Genomic DNA, 19,456 nt, shown 5'->3' with positions numbered 1-19,456 from the left:
GCAGCCTCATTCCCCCAGCTCAGCTGCTGGGCATTCTCTTGTCTCCTCCTCGCTGCTGTTCTCGGAAGCCACAGGGAGTAGCTACACACTCACCCACTTTCATCCCTACCATATCCTTACCCACCCCCTTGCCCTCAACATGATCTTTGCATTTTCCCCAGTTTGGTCAACTTTTCCTCTCCTGATCTTGCCTGCAGCCCTCCTCAGTCCTACCTACAGCTGAGCCAGCTCACAGGCTGTCATGTTTTCCCATCTGCACTGATTGGGAGGGTTGGCAGTTTCTGTTCAGTTGTCCTAAAAAGCCACTCTTCTACTTAGTTGCAAGTGGATTATCTGCCTCCTGCCTCCGAAGGGTTAGGGGGCCAGAGGCAGGGAGTGTGGAAGCCCATCCGTGCCTCTGTCTGCTTTACAAATTCCAGCAAAGGGGATTGTTGTTAAATACTGTTTCTGTACTAAGCATGACCCTGCCCAGTTGACTGGGCTAAAAATGGACAGTTCCTCTCACATGCTCATCAGGGGAAATACCATCCGTGTTATATCCTACCTTTATTCTCAGGAGTTGGGACCATTTGATCCACTTTACTTCTGACCCACAGCTTCTCAGAACAGATTTGCTGCTGTCCTTAAGAATATGTTTGCGGAGGAGAAGGGTCGGAGTGGAGAGTGGGGTGCCAATATCCCCCCAGAGAAGCCTCTGCTGCCCAGTTCTGCCCTATTCTGGGAATTGCAGTCATTACAGAATGGTCTTCAGACCTCATTAATTTGCCGGCCGCCCGCTGCCCCCTGGCCTCTGTGAGGGACTATATTGAAATGTACACAGGTGGGGGATGATGCATTCATTCACTCAACTAACGTTATGGTGCCAGGCCTGCCAGCCACGGGGAGGTGTTCTTCTGTGACTGTGAGCCCCAATGGGAGCCAGCTGATGTGTTCTGAGTCATCTTTCTTTAGGAGCCCCCGATGGCTGTGTTAAAAATGGGCTGTCAGGGGCCATGGGTGGAAGCAGGGAAACGCAGCAAAGTCTCCCACACAGAAAACCCTCCCACCTCCCTTGACCACCTGTTCCAGCCGGCAGGTGCTTCCTAGCATCTGACTTGAGGCTCTCCTGCCCTATAGCCAATTTCCTCTTAAGGTGTTTGCAAGAAGCCAGAGAACGCCAGGCCCCTTACAATGAAACCTAAAAAGTCCACTAGAAACTGCCTTCAGAACACTTCTCAGGAGGACATTGAGTGGCTGTCTTCAGCCTTTGTGACTGAGGCTCTCCCGTGTTCAGATCGACCCAGGGTTTTGAACTCTGACTATAGCACTCTGCTACCAGACCTGTCCGGAGCTCCTGGAGAAGATGGTGGTGGAGCGAGCAGGGAAGCCCTGTCCCACCCCTCACTCACAGAGGGATTCCAGGCAAGTCATGTCCCCACTCTGTGCCTCAGTGGCCACCGCTGGGAAACCATGGGTTGGAGCAGTCAGCCTGAAGACTATAAATCCCAACACTCTTTTTGTCCAAGAGGACCTGGGTGGGAAGGGGGAGGGCACTGCCTGAAGCTTCCCTAACCCTAACGCTAACCAAACCCCGACATTGGCCCATCCTCCCCCGCTGAACTTGCTTCAGCCACTTCTGCTCCCCTCATTGGGCAGAGGGGCCTGGCACCGCTGTGGGCCTCATGCCCTGCCCCCAGCCTCTCCCTGCCCACCCACGTGCTTTTTTATTAGATACCACCTGGGGCAGCCTGGCCCTTCATGGGTTAGGAAGAAAGAGCCAGCTAGAGTGGTTACAAATAAGGCCTTTGAAGCCAGACTGCCTGGGTTCAAATCCTGGCGCTGCCACTTTTGTTCTGTGTAACCCTAGGGGACTCATTTATCCTCTCTGATCCAAAATGGAGGCAGTAATAATGCTTAGCTCATAGAGCTATTATGAGGATTAAATGGGTCAATATGCGTATTTAGAACAGTGCCTGGCCCATAAAAAGCACTCTTTAAATCCTAACAATTCTTAATCCCAGCCCTGGAAGATACGTGTATTATTGTGTCCTTTCTAGGGAAAACGAAGTTGAGGTTCAGAGAGGTTAAGAGGCTTCCCCAAGGTCACACAGCCGGTGGGTCTCAGCGCTTGGCTTTAAACACTTCTGTGCCTCTTGCTCATCTCCCTACTTACAGCCATGACTCCCCATTCTCAGAGGTTTTGTCCCACCAAGCAGGTGGGTCTTCCACCTCCAGCATGGCTAGTGGGAAGGCGAGGGGGAGGTGAGGCATTGGGGGCGGCTGCACCACAGAGGTGAGTGGGAACACATCTTGCAGGAGCTAATTCCTATTTCAGGCAGGAGATGACACTATTCATTTGTTTGAGGGGCATTGGGAAAAAAAACAAACAAACGGACTTACCCACCTCCCCAAGGAGAAAACATCACCAAACAGATAAGTAAAAGAAAGCAAATGACAGGGAGAAAAGGCCATATTCCAGAATATTGGTTTTATTTGTAGGGATGAGGGGGCAGTGAGAAAGGGGAGGTTGCTCTTGTTCTCCTGTTAATCTTGGCTTTATTTTTATCCATCACCCTCATTTTCCATTTCACATGTGTTCCAGGCCTGTCAGGGAGCCTAGCCCGCAACCTTGTATTTATTTAAATTCATTTTCGCATTTGTTCCTGTTAGTCAGTCCGTCCAGCCTGCAGTTCCTCTGGCCCTTCTCCCCACACAGCCCTGCAAGGTTGTGGTGCCGGCCCCATGGGCCCCTCCCAGGCGTCCTTTTAGTCCAGGGGTTCTTAATCCAGGATGGGAGCCCACTGACTCGCCAAGGCATCTTTGACCCTGAATGGAGAAAAATCTCCATCTTTATTTCTGCTAACCTCTACCTGAACTTTCACACTCCCTTTAATTATGAAATAGAAACAAACCACAGCGGCCTTAATAGTACCTGTGACTCTGAGCCCAAGAGAAATCTCAGATATTTTCATATCGCATTACAGGTGTCACAGGGATCTCAAAATATCATTTACACGCATCACTACTTTGAAATTACAGTGTATATTAGACCTGCTGCCAAATCTCATTGTTTTATGCATTAAGAAGCACATAATTCTACTATAACACCCTTTTTAAATGCTTTGATAGCTGTATTTCAAGATAATTAATTGACATTGTGGTCCCGTGTGTTTTATTTTATGCAATTAAAATGTTATTCTCTTAAGGGGGTCTGTGGGGTTTACTAGACTGTTAGAGGGTCCACGGCACGAAAAAGATGGAAGACTCCTCCTTAATCCCTGTCCTCACTAACTGCCCCCCTTCAGCCGGACTCCCTCCTTGGGCTTTTGCTCTAAGGCTGACCTTCCAGTGGTTCTCAGAATTGCCATCCTGAGCTGCACATCCATTTGGGGTGAGGTGGGGTGAGAACAGGGAGGCCACTTTCTCCATGTCAGACATTCAGCTGAGGGTCCATCTTCCGGCTCTGGACCCTCCAGGCCACTGTTCAACTGGGCCCCATAAATCCACCTACCAACATCTACTTTGCAGTAGAGGCACAGGAAATATACATCCCTGGCACCCTAGGGAGTGATCCCAGCTGCCCTAAACTCTCCCTACCTGCTGATGTGACCCAAGACATGGACCTCTGCTTTCCTATTTTCCAAAGCAATTTGAACTAGAAACCAAACTCTAGAAGCAGTGATGAGAGATGAGGGAGAGAGGGGAGGGCATCTGTGGAGGCAGATGTAGGTTTCTGCTCCCTGTGGGATGTGTGATTATCCAATCATCCAGGCCCTTCTTTCCCCTCCATTAGGGAGATAACTAGGATCTGGCTGGAAATGACCCCCCTCCCACTGAATCCCCCGGGGGCTATGAGGGAAGTAGATGGAATGCCTCCAACATTCTGTACCTCTCACCCAGCTTGTGACTTCATCACTGAAGTAAAGCAGAGAGGAGGTAGAGGATGGGGGGTCTGGCCCCGGGAACAACCAAGGCAAGGCACATTGCCTAGCCCCTCTGCCCCCAGCCAGGTGCCCATCCTGGCTACTCCTATTTCTGAAAGGTTTTCTGGTGGTTCTGTTGCAAAGCAGGGGTTAAGCGTCCACCCAAAGCACAGTCAGTATAGCTGGGACCTGGGATCCGTGGTGCCTGGGTGAGCACCGCTCTGCACATTTGTTCCCCGCCTCTGCCCTGGCTGTGGGCAGGGGTCTGTCTGCAAGACCTCTGCCATGTCACAGCTTCAATACATATTTCTAGGGTTCCTCCCTCAAGATTTAGGCTCACCAGGAAAATATCTTTTGACTTCAAAGCAAAGCCGCTCTGGAAGGAAAGCCAGGGAGAGTAGGGCAGCCCCATCGGTGCTTTTTCCCATTAATTTCTCCCCAGTTGCCTTGGCTGAGGTTCTTATTATGACGATGATGATTATTAGGATTTTTCTGTGTGTGGCTGCATCCCGTGGTGTGATTCCTCCCAGCATGCTAAGCTCCAACCTCCCTGAGGAGCAGAGGGTGTCCTCGACATGATTCAGACACCTCCTAATTTAGTCTCACCATAAATCTACTTAGCATGCTTTTTACACCAGGCCCCGTAGCCCTGGTGGGGGTGTGAAGCAGGCAGGGCCTATTTGGAAGCTGTAGTGCCAGGGCCCATACCTCACCCCTCCCCACCCAAGTACCCATGGCTCTAGAGTCCCCTCCAGCGGGTGGAGGTCATCTTCCATATTGGATCTGGGGGATTGGTCACCTTTTACCCAGCTCCCTTCCCCACGCCCACCACCTCCCATTGGCACAGATGGGAAGTACCGGGAATCATTTTATCCTCCGAGTCATGCTCCCTAAAAGCAGCGTCTGGTCTTCCTGGAGACCCCCACCTGGATCATAAACAGAACTAACAAACTTCATGCTCTCTCCATCGCCTCTTGGCTGGGTCATGCCCACTCTGGTGCCCCTTCACCATGGGCCCTGGTGAGCCCAGCCTCACCCTAGAACGTGGTTTCTAACTCCCACACTCCCCCACCTGCCCCATTTGCCACCCGCTGTCACGGCCCCAACAGCAACTGGTGGTGTGTCTTGTTCATCCCCGTCTTGAAGCTGGGCCTGTGTATCCCACCCTGTCACCGTGACCATGGGCTGTGAAACATCCTCATCAGCAAGGCACAGGGAGCGCAGAGCCCTGCAGAGCAGCCACGGGGAGGGCCGGCCACCGAGGAGGCCAGGGAGCCTCCTCCCCTGCTTTCCTGGGCTCCTGCGGCCTCTGTCCCCTGAGCGGGGAGAATGGTGCAGGGATGGGCCGGGAGGTGGGTAGGAGGCATTCGATGCAAGGCAAGGTTTCATGGCTGTGTTGTCATTCTGTCCGTGAAGACCTAGGGCAGACGTTTCCTCCTTCCTCTCCAGACCTTAGCTTCTCCATTGAATTTGAAAAAGGAATTGGGAGTGAGAGAAGTTTTCGAGATTGGTGTTGTCATAGGTTTACATCCCAAGTTAGAAGGATGTTTCGGTGCAGAGCGGAGTGTATTTCCCTCTCCTTTGTCCTGACAAGGGCCCTGAGCCTAGTGTCAACAGGCAGAAGGTACCTCTGCTCTTCTCACTTGAGCACAACGAATTCAGAGAGGAACCTTCCACGTGAGGTCACAGAGCAGGGCCAGCGATACACAGCGAGCAGCTAGTGAAGCACGCAGGGGAGCAGGCCGGGGGCAGGAGGAAAGAGATGCCCTAGAGGGACTCTTGCATTGCGTGGGAGGCGGGAATCAGTCATTCGTTCATTTATTCAGCAGGTATTTGTTGAGCACCTACTGCGTGCCACGTGCTCTTCTAGGCACTGTTCGTAAGTGAACACACAGCCAAAGTCCAGCCCTCGGGCAGTGTATGTGCAGTGGAAGGCTAAAGAAACAAATCGATATATATTATGTCAAGTGGTGATGAGAGCCATGGAGAAAATATAAAGCAGAGTGATGGGCCTAAGAGAGTGCTTGGGAGGGGAAGGGGTTAGAGGAAGTCTCTCCAATAAGATGACGTTTGAGGAGAGACCTCAGTGAACCTGGCGGGTGAGCTGTGTGGCTATTTGGAGGAAGAGCATTCCAGGCAGAGGGAGCAGCCGGCATGGTGGCTCTGAGGCAGGAGTGTGCCTGCATGTTGAGGAAGCCACGAGGAGGCCCGTGGGCTGGGGGAGGGCAGACAGGCCTGGCTGTTTTTGAGGCTCTGCTTTCAGAGGCAGGAAGATAGTGAGCAGGGAACAAGACACTTGATCGGACCAAAGTTTCAAAAGGACAGTCTCTGGAAACAACCCAAATGCCCACCACCTGATGAGTAGATAAACAAATGTGCTATCTCCGTACAGTGGAATATTATTCAACTGTTATAGTAATGAAGTTCTGATCCATGGTGCAACACAGATGAACCTAGAAAGCAGGATGCTAGGTGAAAGAAGCCAGACACAAAAAGCCACATAGCGGGTGATTCCATTTACATTAAATGTCCAGAACAGGCAGATCCATAGATACAGAAGGCACATGAGTGGTCGCAGGGGCTGGAGGGAAAGGGAATGAGGAGGGACTGCTCGTGGTACAGGATTTCCTTTGGGGATGATAAAAATGTTTTAGAACTAGATACAGGTGGTGGTTGTACAACGTGGTGAATACACGCAAAACCACTGAATCGTACACATTAAGATGGCTAAAATGATGATTTTATCTCAATTAAAAGACTTTAAGGATGCACTGGGTTCATAGACAACGCAGGGCAGGACCATTCCTAGGAGGCGAGGGCCGTAAGTGGGCAGAGAGGTGTGTGCAGGGGTGGGGAGTGGTCACCTCCTGGGCGTGTTTGAAGGGAGAGGATTTGCTGGGGTGATGGGGGTCCTTGAGGATGACTGCACGAGCTGTTTGACTTGAGCAGTTAGGAAACTGGAGTTCTTACTTCCTGAGACAGTGAAGCAGTAGCTTCGGTGAGGGGAAGGTGGAATCCGTGGCTTAGCTTTCAACATGTTAGGTTTGACATGCTCATTAGACATTCAAGTGGAAATGCCGGGAAGCCAGAGGGGGTGTGCTGGTAAACGCCCAACAAGCGGCTCTGGGGTTGGAGGACCCTAACATGTAGCACTTGGTGATCTCTGTGGTGTACCTTCTCCTACCGTGGCCTATCTCAAGCTACCTGACCTCAGCTGGCTCTCCGAGATCCTAGAAATCTAGACAGGAGCCTCTCGAGCCAAGGAGGCTCCAGCCACACTAATTGGGTCCAGGCTGGAGGGGAAAATGGGAGTGTTACCAGCGTCTGGATTGTAGTTAAAGCCGTGGTTCTAACCAGGCTCACCCAAGGAAAGGGGTGTGGGTAAGAACAGAGAGCAGGGCTGGGGGCTGAGGGCACCTCAGTGTTCATGTTAGGGGAGATGAGGATGAACCAGCAAAGACATTGAGAAGGAGCCACCCCTGAGGGAGGAGGAGGACCAAGAGGGAACACTGAAGGACAGGAGAACGATTGAGACAGTGGTGAGGAGACCAGGAGGCAGCTGCCTGAACATCTATCAGTAGTCCCCAGTTAACATACGTATCTGTATTTACTTTTCTGTTCTCAACATAAGGACTCTTAATTACCCTCATTAGGGAAGGTCCACATCCACTGACATTTACTGAGCAGGTCCACCAGGCTTTTTTTTTTTTTTTTTTTAAATCCACTTAACCCTCTTCTCCCGCCCACCTTCGAAGCCCTCCCTAGTACACCGGCTTTGGCCCAGCCCTTAGAGGGATGCGGGACTTTCCTTCCCTAGCTCTGCAGTCCGTGCAGATATGCTAACTCATCCTATAGGAATGGGACTGTGCTTAAATAAGCAGACCACAAAGGTGAAGTGAGAATCGAATGGATCTGAAAGGCATTCTGCTGAGTGAAAGCAGCCAGTCTCAAAGGCGACAGACGTCCTGTGTGATTCTATGACATTCTCAAAAGACAAAACTCTAGTGACAAAGAACCCATCAGTGGTTACTAGGGGTTAGGGGTAAGAGAGGGGTGACTGGAAAGGGATAGCACAAGGGAGTTTGGGGTGGGGGTGGACCTGTTCTGCGTCCTGTTTGTGATGGGGGAAAGCTATATATAGCTTTTAGGAAAGCTATATATTCTAAAATGCGTAGAACTGTATACCCCAAAATGTCAATTTCACTGCGTGTTAATTATAAAATTTCTAAAAATTTATATTATTGAAGACCTTTCCCCCCGCATCCCCCCAAAAAAGATGACGTGAAAGGTACCAGCATAAATAGCACCACTGATGGACTTTTACGCTCAGATAGCACCATCCTTCTCTCCACTGTCATTTAATTCAACAAATATATAATACCACCCTCCTATAAGGGAGAAGGGTAGGCTCTAGGGCCATGAATGCCACAATGAGTTTGAACCTAATTCAGCAGGCAGTCAGGAGCCATCGACAGTTCTTGAGTATGAGTGATACCCTCAGAGATGTGCTTTAGGTTGATTAGTCTGGACAGAAGTAGAAAGAGGACAGGGTGAGGGCAGATAGCACAAATGGGCAAGGGCTGGATGGGGGGTCCGTGAAAAAGATGAGGGTTGGAGTGAGGCTAGGGTTTGCAATCCCAGAGGTGGAAGTGGCAGAAGCTCAAAAGGGCAGGCGAGGGAAGTGGCTAGGTGGAGGAAAAGATGGCAGCTGTCACCATCTGCCACCACTCTGCTGGGCATGGCCAGGCTCCTGGTTTCATCTTTCCCTCAACCTAGTTCTTCATCTGAATGCCCTCTACCACCCTTGCCTGTTCTCTCTCCGAGTCTCTATCTGTTTATCTTTGTTAGCTTTTCTTTGAATCAGATCATCCCTCTCTTGCCCCCCTTCCCACCGTCTCTTATCTTCTGATTTTTTCTCACACCCACACATTCACAGATATATACATGCAGGTTATTCACTCATGCCTGTATTGCTTTGTCTGTTTAACCACAGTTACCATGTGGCCGATACCTGTGTGCCTGGGAAGGTGTGGCATGAGTCATGTAGGCAGGGCTCTTTGCAAACCTGGGCAGCTGTGCCCGGGTTTGACTTCGGGATGCCCAAGGGGAGCTGAGTGACACTGGCATCAGGCATGGTCACCCATCTGCCTGGAGCCCAGTGCCCTGTCCCAGCCTAGGACCCTTTCCTTAGGGCATTTGTGGTGCCTTTGTTCTCAGGGAAGGGACCCCAAGTCTGGGCAGCTCCACTCAGCAGAGGGCTAGGAGCAGGAAGGAGATGAAATCACCCACTCCCCTCTGGCTCCCAGGACACCCAGGTTCATGGCCTCTAAATAGTCTTGAGTTCTACCTGCCCCCCCTCCACCAAGCCTCTTGAGGCAATGGGATCCCTCTCCACCCCCTCCCTGCCACCCAGAGGCATGGGGAAGGTGGACTTGCTCTTGGAGAGGCAGAGGAATATAAAGTGGTGTGATTAGCGCAGGCAGAGTCTCCCTCCTGATTTCCATAAGGCGTGTAGATTTCTTTGCCTTGCCACATTTCTCTCTCTGTGGGAACAGGGAAATAGTTTTAGCATGGTAAATGGACAGAGCCAGGCGGCCGCTCAGTGCAAGGCCCGCTCCCAGCTCTGCACCCTGCCCCTCCCTGCTCCGAGGCCGAGGCCCCTAGAGGGCCCAGCCAGCAAGCAGAGGCTGGACACCCGCTCCGCCAGCCCAGCGAGGCTCCCTGTCCTCCTGCTGTGGTTCTGCCCCTCAGGCCTTGTGCTCTTCTGCAGAAGGGGCCCCCAGAGGGAGGGGCAGGAAGATTCTGGCCTTGGGGCAGACTGGGATGCACACCCTTTCTTCCTGCATTTTGGCCTCTCCTCCCTGCAGCTCTGAGTACACTTCTTTCGCCCACTGCCCCAACCCCAGCCAAAACTCCGGTGCAGAGTTTGCCAGTGGAGTGAGAAAGGGGATTGAAGCCAGGTGTGAGGGTGACGTCCAAGTTGGCAGATTCTGACCAGAATGGCAGACTTTAATGTTAGAAAAGTGGCCACCCGTGCTGGGAGGCCGGGCCACAAGGAAGAAATCCTTAAGCTTTCCACTTAGGACAGGTGCCTTCAAACAGGGTCCCATGCAGGAGAGAGGGAGGAAAGGATGAGGGGGCCATGGCCTGGCTCCCTTGGGATCTTGTGGGGTGGAGCATATTTTTCTGGAATTAAGAGCTCGGGCCTCATGAATCTCACATGGTCCCTCTGCCCTTTGCTCGTGGAGGTACCAGTCCAGTACCTCTGGCCTGGGCAGCAGTCTCTGCATTTGTGGGCCTGGAAAGGTCCCTTTGAGCCCTGGGCTTTCCACATAAAGCTTGCCCTTCAGCCACACCCATGGGCACTATTAAGGGGAGCCTAGCCCTCCTGACAGGTACCCCCTGAAGCCACTTTGTTTCAGTAAGTACCCACTGGGCTGATTGCTCAGGTCCCTAGAAGTCCAGGGTAGCCTAAAGATTTGGATGAAATGGCTATTTGCTTGGGGCATAGAAATGAGGCCAGAGTGACTGGTTCCATCTCTAGGGGTGGGTACAGTTAGCTTTGCTGTATCTAGTGGACATAGATGGCACCTGTGACCCCCAGACGGAACCCACCCAGAGCCATGGTAACCAAGGCTGAGCAAGAGCTTCTAGTCAGCTGTGCACCCTCCTCATTGGTAAGGACCAGCTCCTGTGTATGAGCTGCTTGGGGGTTTGAACCTCCAAAGTCAGCTCAGAGTTTGGGGAGCACCTGTGGGACACAGGGGCTGGTGTGGTTGGAACTAGATGCTTAGACTCCTTGTCTTCCACACCCAGCGCATGACCTCCACACCTGGACAGTGGTGCCAGCCGGCCGCTGCTGGGCTCTCAGACTCTCATCGTAGAGTTGGGGACCTATTATCCTAATATGCCTGAGATTGCCAAGGTTTTAACACTTTAAGCCCACATCTCAGGAACCCTCTCAGTCTCAGGCAAACTGGGACAGCTGGTCAACCAGGGGCAGTACCCATCATCAACGATGCAGGCTTGAGAGGGGGCCCACTCCAAGGCTCTGAACCAGACGGGCCTGGAACACAGAAGAGAAAGAGACAGCAGAGCTGAGCTACCCCTGCTTGACATGGGCTTTGCTGGGTCCCTGGAGTTGGGACTCAGCACCCAGGGACAGAAGGGGTGGGGAGAGGGGCAAGGAAAGAAACAAGCTGTCAGGTGTAGCTGGGTGAGATCCCCATAGTGCACTAGGGTAATGGGCTGCAAATTAGGAAAACAGAATTTGAAAGCACCTGTCCCTCATTTACCTTAATGCATGTACCCAATGCACGTTGTAATTCATTTCCCAGAAGAGCTGGGGCTGACTGCGGGGCTGACAGACCGGATGCCTCTGGAGGAAGAGAGGGAGGGAGGGAGAGAGGGAGAGAGGGAGGGAGGGAGGTGTGCATGTGCAGGTGAGGAGCACCTGCCCACCTCTGGATCTCTTCTGTAGGTGACTAATACACACGTCTGCTAGTGATGGAACTGACAGCTCTCTAGTATTCTTTCTCCAAAGTTCCAGCTGCCAATAGGATTGAATTAGATTTCACAGGGGTTTTTGCAATACATGGGAATTCACCAACAAGTTACTCTTAAAGAGGGAAAATCAATTATTTGGAGCAGAGATAAGCTGAAGGCAAGGCAGCCTCGGATTGATCCTGTCTGTGCAGGCGTGTGTGGAATTCAACAGATAACCTGGGGAGAGGAGGGCCAGGTCTGCCAGAGAGAGGGTTGGAGGAGGGGGAAGCAGAGGAAGGGCGATGGGGGGAGGAGGAGGAGGGAGGGAGGAAGAGTTGGAGGTAGAAGGTAAAGGAGGGAGAAAAGGAAAAGGGAAAGGGGAGAGGGGAGGGGCAAGAAAACAGGGAGAAGAGGGATACAAGCAAAAGGGGAAGAGAGAAAAGACGGAGAGGGAGGGAAGGGGAGAGAGAGAAGGATCAGAGAAGGCTCGGAGAGAGGAGTGGACAGAGCAAGTGCGAAAAGCAGTTTGAAAGAGCACAGCAGGTGTTAACGGGCCCTTAGAGCATCACCCAGTCCGCGCTTCCCATTTTGCAGATCAGGGAACTGAGGCCCAGAGAGATAAAAGATCCTGCCCCAGAGAGGAATGGCAGATCCAGAGAAAACCTCAGACCCCTGGTTCCTGACCTCAGGCTCACACTGTTCAAGGGTCTAAACCACAAGAGGAGCTTGGGAAGGAGGTGTAGGTGGACTGAGAACCTGAAATGAGGGCTGTCCTTCACCCTGCTGCATCCTGGGAACCCTCCCAGGCCCAGGCCGACTGGGACAGTTGGTCAACCAGGGGCAGTGCCCACCATCTCTGATTCAGGCCTGAGAGTTGGCCCACACTCCCAGGGTGGAGAAGCTGAGGCTCTGAGCCAGGCAAGCCTGGGATGCAGAAGGAGAAGACACAGCAGAGCTGAGCTACCACCATGTGACATGGGCTTTGCTGGGTCTCTGGCGTTGGGACGCCGTGCCCAGTAACTGGAGGGGGTGGGAGGAACACAAGGAGACAGAGGTGGCCGTTCACCCAGAAATGACTGGGGACGTGCCAGCAAACGTCTCCCAGACTCTGAAGCTTGGAAGGTCCCTGGGGACTGAGGCGGAGTCAGGAGATGGAGGCAATGATAGTGCAGGGCTTCTCCCCATTGTCCCCTGGACTCCGACTTCACAGTGGGCAGCCTGCGCAGTGGGTGTGGGACAGCTGCCCTGGGCAGGCAGGCGGGGCCAGAGCAACTTGGTGCCCCCCCCAAGTGTGGGAAGAAGCAGCAAGTTTTGAAGTGAAGGGGTGAGGAGAGGCCGGCCCCCTGCCAAGTTCACCTGGGCATGTCTGACTGGAGTTAGTTAAGTGAAAGGGTGGACAAAGGAGTGATGAAAAATACATCTTCCGTGGACTTTGATTTTCTGCCGTTCAATAGCATGGATTAGACCAACAGGGCACAGTGGAAGAGGGAGGGAGGCCTAGGGCCCCCTGCCCAGGATGGGGGGGTCCCCTCACCCCTGCACACATCCGAGCCTTTGTCCTTCTCTGCCTGCCCCTCTCATTCCTGGCCAAGCCGAGGTCTAGAAATCAGCCCCTCCCCAGGGGTACCTCTCTCCCTCCCCTCCCTTCCAGAACACTAATAACCACTCTCCTTTAGTGAGCATTTACTCCATCCCAAGCACTTTATTAATATTTTGCTGCTCTCCCACAGTAGCCCTATCAGGTAGGCTTCATTCTCCCCATTTTGCAGGTGAGGAAGTTGAGGTTCAAGGAGATAAAACTGTGCAAAAATCACACAGCTGGAAAGGGTAGTACCCGCATCTGGACTCAGGTCTAACTCCAAAGCCTGTGCTTTTAGCCACCACTGAAGCTTAGGGCCTCACACCTTGGAATCACTGGTCAGAGGGCTCTTCCCTGGCTGGCCAATTTTAGACAGGGCTTCTGCGAGGGTGGCACTGACTCTGTGGGCCCATCTCCGCACTCCAGGTCCCCAGCCCCATTCCCACCTTGAGCTAAGGGTGTCCCACCAGCTCACAGAGCTCTCTGGGGGTCCCTGGGCCTTCTTCGTCTTGGTTCACAACACTGCAGAGTCCCTAGTCCCCTCTACATGCACGTGACATGCACGTGACCCTGGTCCTTCCTCTTCTATTGAAAGGAATTAAGGTCCCCTCCAGGGCACATCGTGGTTCATAGGGTGGAGTGAGGGTCCCCTAGCGTTTGGGTACAAAGGAAAAACACACACAAGGCTCCTGCCATCAGGGAGCCTCCTGTCTTAGGCAAGAAAACATAACCCACAAGTCACGCACCAAAACCTGGTGAAGCAAAGAGACAATACTGCTGCTTAGTCCTGTGGGGTATGCTTTATTCTCCCCACTTCACAGATGAAGAAATTGAGGCTCCAGGAGTGGAAGTGCGTTGCCCCAGGTCACACAGCTAGGAAGCAGCAGAGCCTGTTTCCCAACCCTGAACCCCATTCTCTCCACTGCATTACACCACTGGGTCACCAACCCGGCCACTACCCTGACCAACAGTGGAGGGAGATGAGCATCTCTAAGGGGCAAACTGGTGCCACCATCAGCAGGGAGGTGCCTCAGGGTGGGGAGAACCAGGCAAGAGTCAGCAGGATGAGGAAGGCACCGGCAGGTCTCACATCCAGGGAAGGAGTCTGGGGGCTGGGTTAGGCCTTCCTCCCTTTGGGGGACCAGGTCATCTACAGAGGGAAGTGCCAGTGGCCCGAGACCGCAGGGGATGACTGGGGGAAGCCATATCCAGAGAGAAGTCAGGTGCAGGCTCTGAGAGCACCCAGGACACCTCCAAGCAAGCCTAATGGCCTGACAGGGTGGAATCTGCTCCCCAAGAGGAGGGAAGGGCCCTGCATATGGCAGCTGTTAACCAGTGTGAATGCCACCCAGGACGCTGCCAGGTTGTTGTGAGCACTCGCTGAGCTAAGAGTTGTAGAGGACCCAGCACATAATAACCTCTCAATACATACTTGAAAAACAACACTGGGTCAATCACGGAGCCAATATTGGCTGTGGGAGCTGCAAAGAGGCTAGGCAGGAACGTCCTTGCCGGGCAAGGTCTGCTTTGACCGCCCTCAAGGCCACCCCTCCACTTCCAGGAGTGGGAGGGGAGCTTTGGGGAGTCGAGGCTGGGGAGGCAGCTCCTGCTGGCAGCGGCCGATACCTTGGGCTGGGGGGCTGGTGTGCTGCCCTCCACGGGGTAGGGAACAGTGGTACCAAGACTTCAGTCACCAGGAGCAAAGCGTAGCTCGCTGCACGGGGCCGGGGTAGTGAGGAGTGATTTCATGCGTCCCTCCCCTCCAATAAATAAAGAAAGCCAAACTCTCGCAGCCCCATGGGCAGCCAGCCGGCTCCCCAGCCCGGTGCGGGGAGGGGCCGGCGCTGCAGCTCGGCTCTGGGACCCGCGGCTGCCGGCTATCAGCCTTCTCATCGCCTCTCCTGGCTGGAAGAGAATTTAAATCCACTGGGCTCCTCTCCACACACACTGGGATCCTTTTGATGTTCCTCTTTATCTCCTTTCCCAACAAAATTGCCCCTCGACAGCTCCAAGAGGACCTCCTGCCTCTCCCCACCTCCCCCCTCCCTCCCCGCCCCACTAAGCAGCGCGCACTCCGATCCCCCCCAAACGGGCTGCGCGAGCAAGGATCAAGGGCGTGGAGGACACAGGACCCCAGGAGCAGGGCCGCACCCTCCTACAGCCCGGGGTCCCCTCCCCTCCACCTTCCTCCCTGATCTTGGCAGAGGCGCGCTTTGCCCCTTGTTGTACCCTGTAGGAGTCAGTACTGACCCGGGTTTGAATCCTTCACTGGCAGCTGTGCATCTTGAACAAGTTACCCTCTCTGGCCTCAGTTTCCTTCTCTGTAAAAAGGGTGGACTGATGCTGACGTCACTAGGATGTGAAAATTTTGGTTAAGGTATGGGAAGCACACGGTAGAGGCTTGGTAAATGGAAGCTGCTGTTTTAGAAGGCTCTGGGCTGAGGGCTGCAGTTAATAGGGGTTTTGCACCAACTTAACGAACTGGGTAATAATCCCACACACACATCCCGAGGGATTGACAGTCACAAGCCAAGTCCCAGCGGGAATTAGCCCTCTGGGCAGGTTCTGAAAGGGGCAGGCTGAGCATTTGAGAGAATTTAGCCGGAGGTGGCTCTGGGGTCTCAGGACAGCCATATGCGGGGTCCTGACAGCTACAGTGTCAAGCCTAGTGAACTTCCAGTCCCTGGCGGCAGATCAGCGAGAAGGGAGCTGACCTCACTCGTTGAGACCCAGAGATCTCATATGAAGGGGCCAAGAGGCCCTGGGGTGGGGAGGAGGTCAGAAACCCAGTGCTCCCGCCTGGCCAGGTGCTTGTCCTGCATCTGCACTGAGCTAGCACCACCTTCCCAGGCGTCCCCTCAGTCCCTCTGCCTGCGCACTCCCTCACCCCCAGCCTTGCTCTGTCCCGGGGATTCTCGAACTTCAGCGGGCATGCAAACACCTGGAGGGCTTGTTAAAACAGTGCTGGGCCCCACCCCCAGGGTTTCTGATATGGTAAACCTGAGTGTGACCGCCAAATCTGCATTTCTAACAAGTTCCTAGGTGATGCTGATGCTACCCGTTCCTGTAGAACACTCAGGGAACCACGGCTGTCCCCGAGTAGTTCTCATCCTTGGGTGCACGTTAGAATGAGTAACCTGAAGAGCGTTATAAAATCCTGATGTCTCGTCTCCTCCACCCCAAGTCTAATTTCCTTGGTCTGGGGTGCAACCTAGGCATGGGGGTATTTTAAAGCGCCCCGGGTGGGTTTTTTTTTTTAATAAATCTATTTATTTTTGGATGCATTGGGTCTTCGTTGCTTCACGCGGGCTTTCTCTAGTTGTGGCGAGCGGGGGCTACTTTTCGTAGTGGTGCACGGGCTTCTCATTGCGGTGGCTTCTTTTGTTGGGGAGCACAGGCTCTAGTTGTGGCGCACGGGCTTAGTTGCTCCGTGGCATGTGGGATCTTCCCTCACCTAGGGCTCGAACCCGTGTCCCCTGCATTGGCAGGCGGATTCTTAACCACCGTGCCACCAGGGAAGTCCCTCCCCAGGTGGTTTTGTTGTGTGGCTGGGTGGAGAACTACCACTCTGCCTCTGCCCTGTTCACCCTCCGGGATCCCCGTGGGTGCCTCCAAGCTGCCCTCCCTGTCCCAGCTGATGTCTTCCCAGCCCTGACTGAGCAACGTGGTTCCCTAGGGAGTGTGAAAAAATGCAGCTGCCTGGGCCCCACCCCTGAGAGATTCTGACACAGTGGCCCTAGGCATCTGAGTTTCTTTTTCGAGCTCCACTGGCAATTCTGACATGCAGCCAGGTAAGGAGGGCTGCGCTGGTGTGAGTCACACATGGCCGCCAAGTTCACCTTTGTGGCCTCTCCCTTTGCGGAGCACAGGCTCCGGACGCGCAGGCTCAGCGGCCATGGCTCATGGGCCTAGCCACTCCGCAGCATGTTGGATCCTCCCGGACTGGGGCACGAACCCGTGTCCCCTGCATTGGCAGGTGGACTCTCAACCACTGCGCCACCAGGGAAGCCCCACCTTCCTTTTTAAACCCCAGTGTTCCTGTGCTCCAGAGCCTAGAGTGGCTCCCTACTGCTCACGGAAGCAATGTCATGCTGGAGCCCTCCAGATGGCCCCTGCAGAGGGACTGTAGGAGAGCTGCAAAGCCTCCCAATACCCCAACAATCTCCCCAGCTTCTGTACATGGACCTTTGTAATCAGCTCACTTGTCTGCCTCATCATCAATTATTCGTTCTCCACTCCAGCAGTGGTATCAGCATCACCTGGAACTTGTTAGAAATGCAAATTCACAGGTCCACTCCAGACCTACTGAATCAGATATTCCTGGGGGAGGACAGCAGTCTGTAGTTTACCAAGCCTCCAGGTGATTCTGATACACTCTAAGGCCGGAGAACTTTGTGTTTAAAGCCACTCCCTCCACCTGCAGTGCATTTTCCCTTCCTTCATTTCTAACACAACCGCTCTTGGGGCAGCCTCCTCTGCTGGCGTCCTCTTAGAGGCAGCCTTGGAGTGCTCAGCGATGCCGTCTTGGTTTGCTCAGCTCACTCATATTGCTGGATGGAACTCCAGTACGTTCCCCCCGTGCCCTGGAGCTGCAGTTGGGGGACGCCCGCACCAGACTCTGACTCTCTTTCCCTCCGTCTGGAGGGCACCCCAGCCTGAGAGCTCTGCCACCACCCTCTGTGAATTCGATTTCCTCTGGAGGGGCTTCCAAGCTCCAGTATTCCTTCATCTCCACCGTGTGGCCCATGGGAAGAGGATCGAACAGAGTAACGGGTGAGGAAAAGCTGCTGAAGCCCCATCGCATCTGAGCACCTCCTGTGTGCCTGCTCTGATGTGGCTTTGCACTGCCCCAGGGGCTCCCAACAGCAACTACAGAAGGTTATTCTGTGGTTATTCTGAACTGTGTCTGGCAAAGAGTAGGCATCCAGTGAATGTTTGCTGTGTGATTATTGTTGGTATCGTCAGCTATCTGAACAATTGTGAAACAAGTTTCAGGACATAGTTTTAGGTGGAAAAAATCCAACACAGCAGTGTGTAGAGTATGCTACTGTTTGTGTCGAAGAGGGGAGGCGTAGATACACAATGCTCTTACATGCATGGATTTCCTGGGGAAAGAGACCCAGGGATTGGGGTATGGTTTTCTCTGGGGAAGGCTCTCAAAGGGTAGGGGCAACAGGGAAAGGGAGTCGGTTGTGTGCCCTTTACACTTTTGAATGAACTATGTGAAGACTTTCCGAGTCTGTGTTTATCAAGTCGTTAACATTTTCTATGTTAGGAAAATTAAAACATAACAATGCTTGGGGTCGTTTCCTGCAGGCGTCCTGTCCAGGCTCCTGGGAGTAGGACAGAGGGACGTGGCCCCTCCTCTCCCAGCCTTTGACCATCCCCACCTCCCTCTGGGTGAGGACAGAGGGAGCTCAGGGATACAGGAACCCCTGCCCGCCTCACGCTTTGTGCCCCTGTACCTCTTCCTCTGTGTCCCTCCCTCTCCTCTGGATGTGGGGCTGCATAGACCTCCCCACACCCCAGCACGTGTGTGCACACCCCACACACACCCACCCCTCCTCAGCACCCCAGAGAACGTGGCCCAGCAGATGCAGAGGGAGCTGTTCCTCCGGAGCTGGGTGTGCTCCTGGGGTCCAGCTCGGCCCCTTTCTGTTACCCTGACCTCGGATCTCACCATTTTCTCTCTGGTTCCTTCTTCCTCCTTCCCGGCTCCTTCTCTGTCTCCATACCCTTTGACTGACCGACTTCCCCTGATAGAACCTGGTAAGTGAGCCTGGGAAGGGCTGGAGTTGGGAGGCATGTGGGGCACAGTGGGGAGGGAGCTTCAGTGGGGGGCACGCTCCACCTGCTGTGGGCACAGCTCAGACGGCCCACCCTCTCGGGCCCCAGGTCCTGTGGTGGGGCTAAGGTCCAGGGGAGGGAGAGGTGTCGGTGTCAGCTGCTCAGCGCTGTCACAGGCTGCCGGCTTTGGCTATTAGTGCCCCTTCGGGCATTTAATTGGTCCTCTCGGTCTGATGGATGGATTCCACACCAGGGAGACTTGGAAACTGCACAGCCCAGCAGGGCTGGAAGAGCATTGCCTGCACAATCCGCGGGACCCCTCTGGGCTGGGGGCTCTGGAGGACCCGCTGCTTGCCTGGATCCCAAAATTGGCAGTGCCCTTATTTTGCCAGTTTGTAGTTGTAAGTAGAAAAACCTCAAGAGACCGAGGGTTAACATGCATTTATTTCACAAATGTATCTGAGCACCTAAGGGACAGCTCCTAGGGCATCAGAATCTTGTGACTCTCAGGCTTCGCTGAGGGTGTCCTTTCCAGCCTTGCTGGGACCACCCCTCTCTGATGGTGTAAAGGCTTCCAGGTTGCCTGGCTGCCCCTCTCTCAGCAGGAATGGGTTCTGGGAGGAAGCCCCTCAACATCCCTGGGCAACCAAGAAGAGAGGCGTGCCTCCCTGCCAGCCCCTGGTTCCACAGGAACACGTGCCCA

General features: G+C 53.7%; 1 protein-coding gene across 1 annotated transcript in view; it reads left to right on the top strand.

The window, feature by feature from the left end:
* The window catches only part of LOC308628990 (cadherin-23-like), a gene marked incomplete at its 5' end in the record, with an annotated part of 201,076 nt that overhangs the window by 179,699 nt on the left and 1,921 nt on the right, over positions 1-19,456 (top strand). The window lies entirely within an intron of this gene.

The sequence above is a fragment of the Mesoplodon bidens genome, assembly GCF_964165515.1.
Source record: "Mesoplodon bidens genome assembly, chromosome: 1".
NCBI classification, from domain to species: domain Eukaryota; kingdom Metazoa; phylum Chordata; class Mammalia; order Artiodactyla; family Ziphiidae; genus Mesoplodon; species Mesoplodon bidens.
Note: the sequence above shows the minus strand (reverse complement) of the source record. Positions and strands in the feature narration are given on the sequence as shown.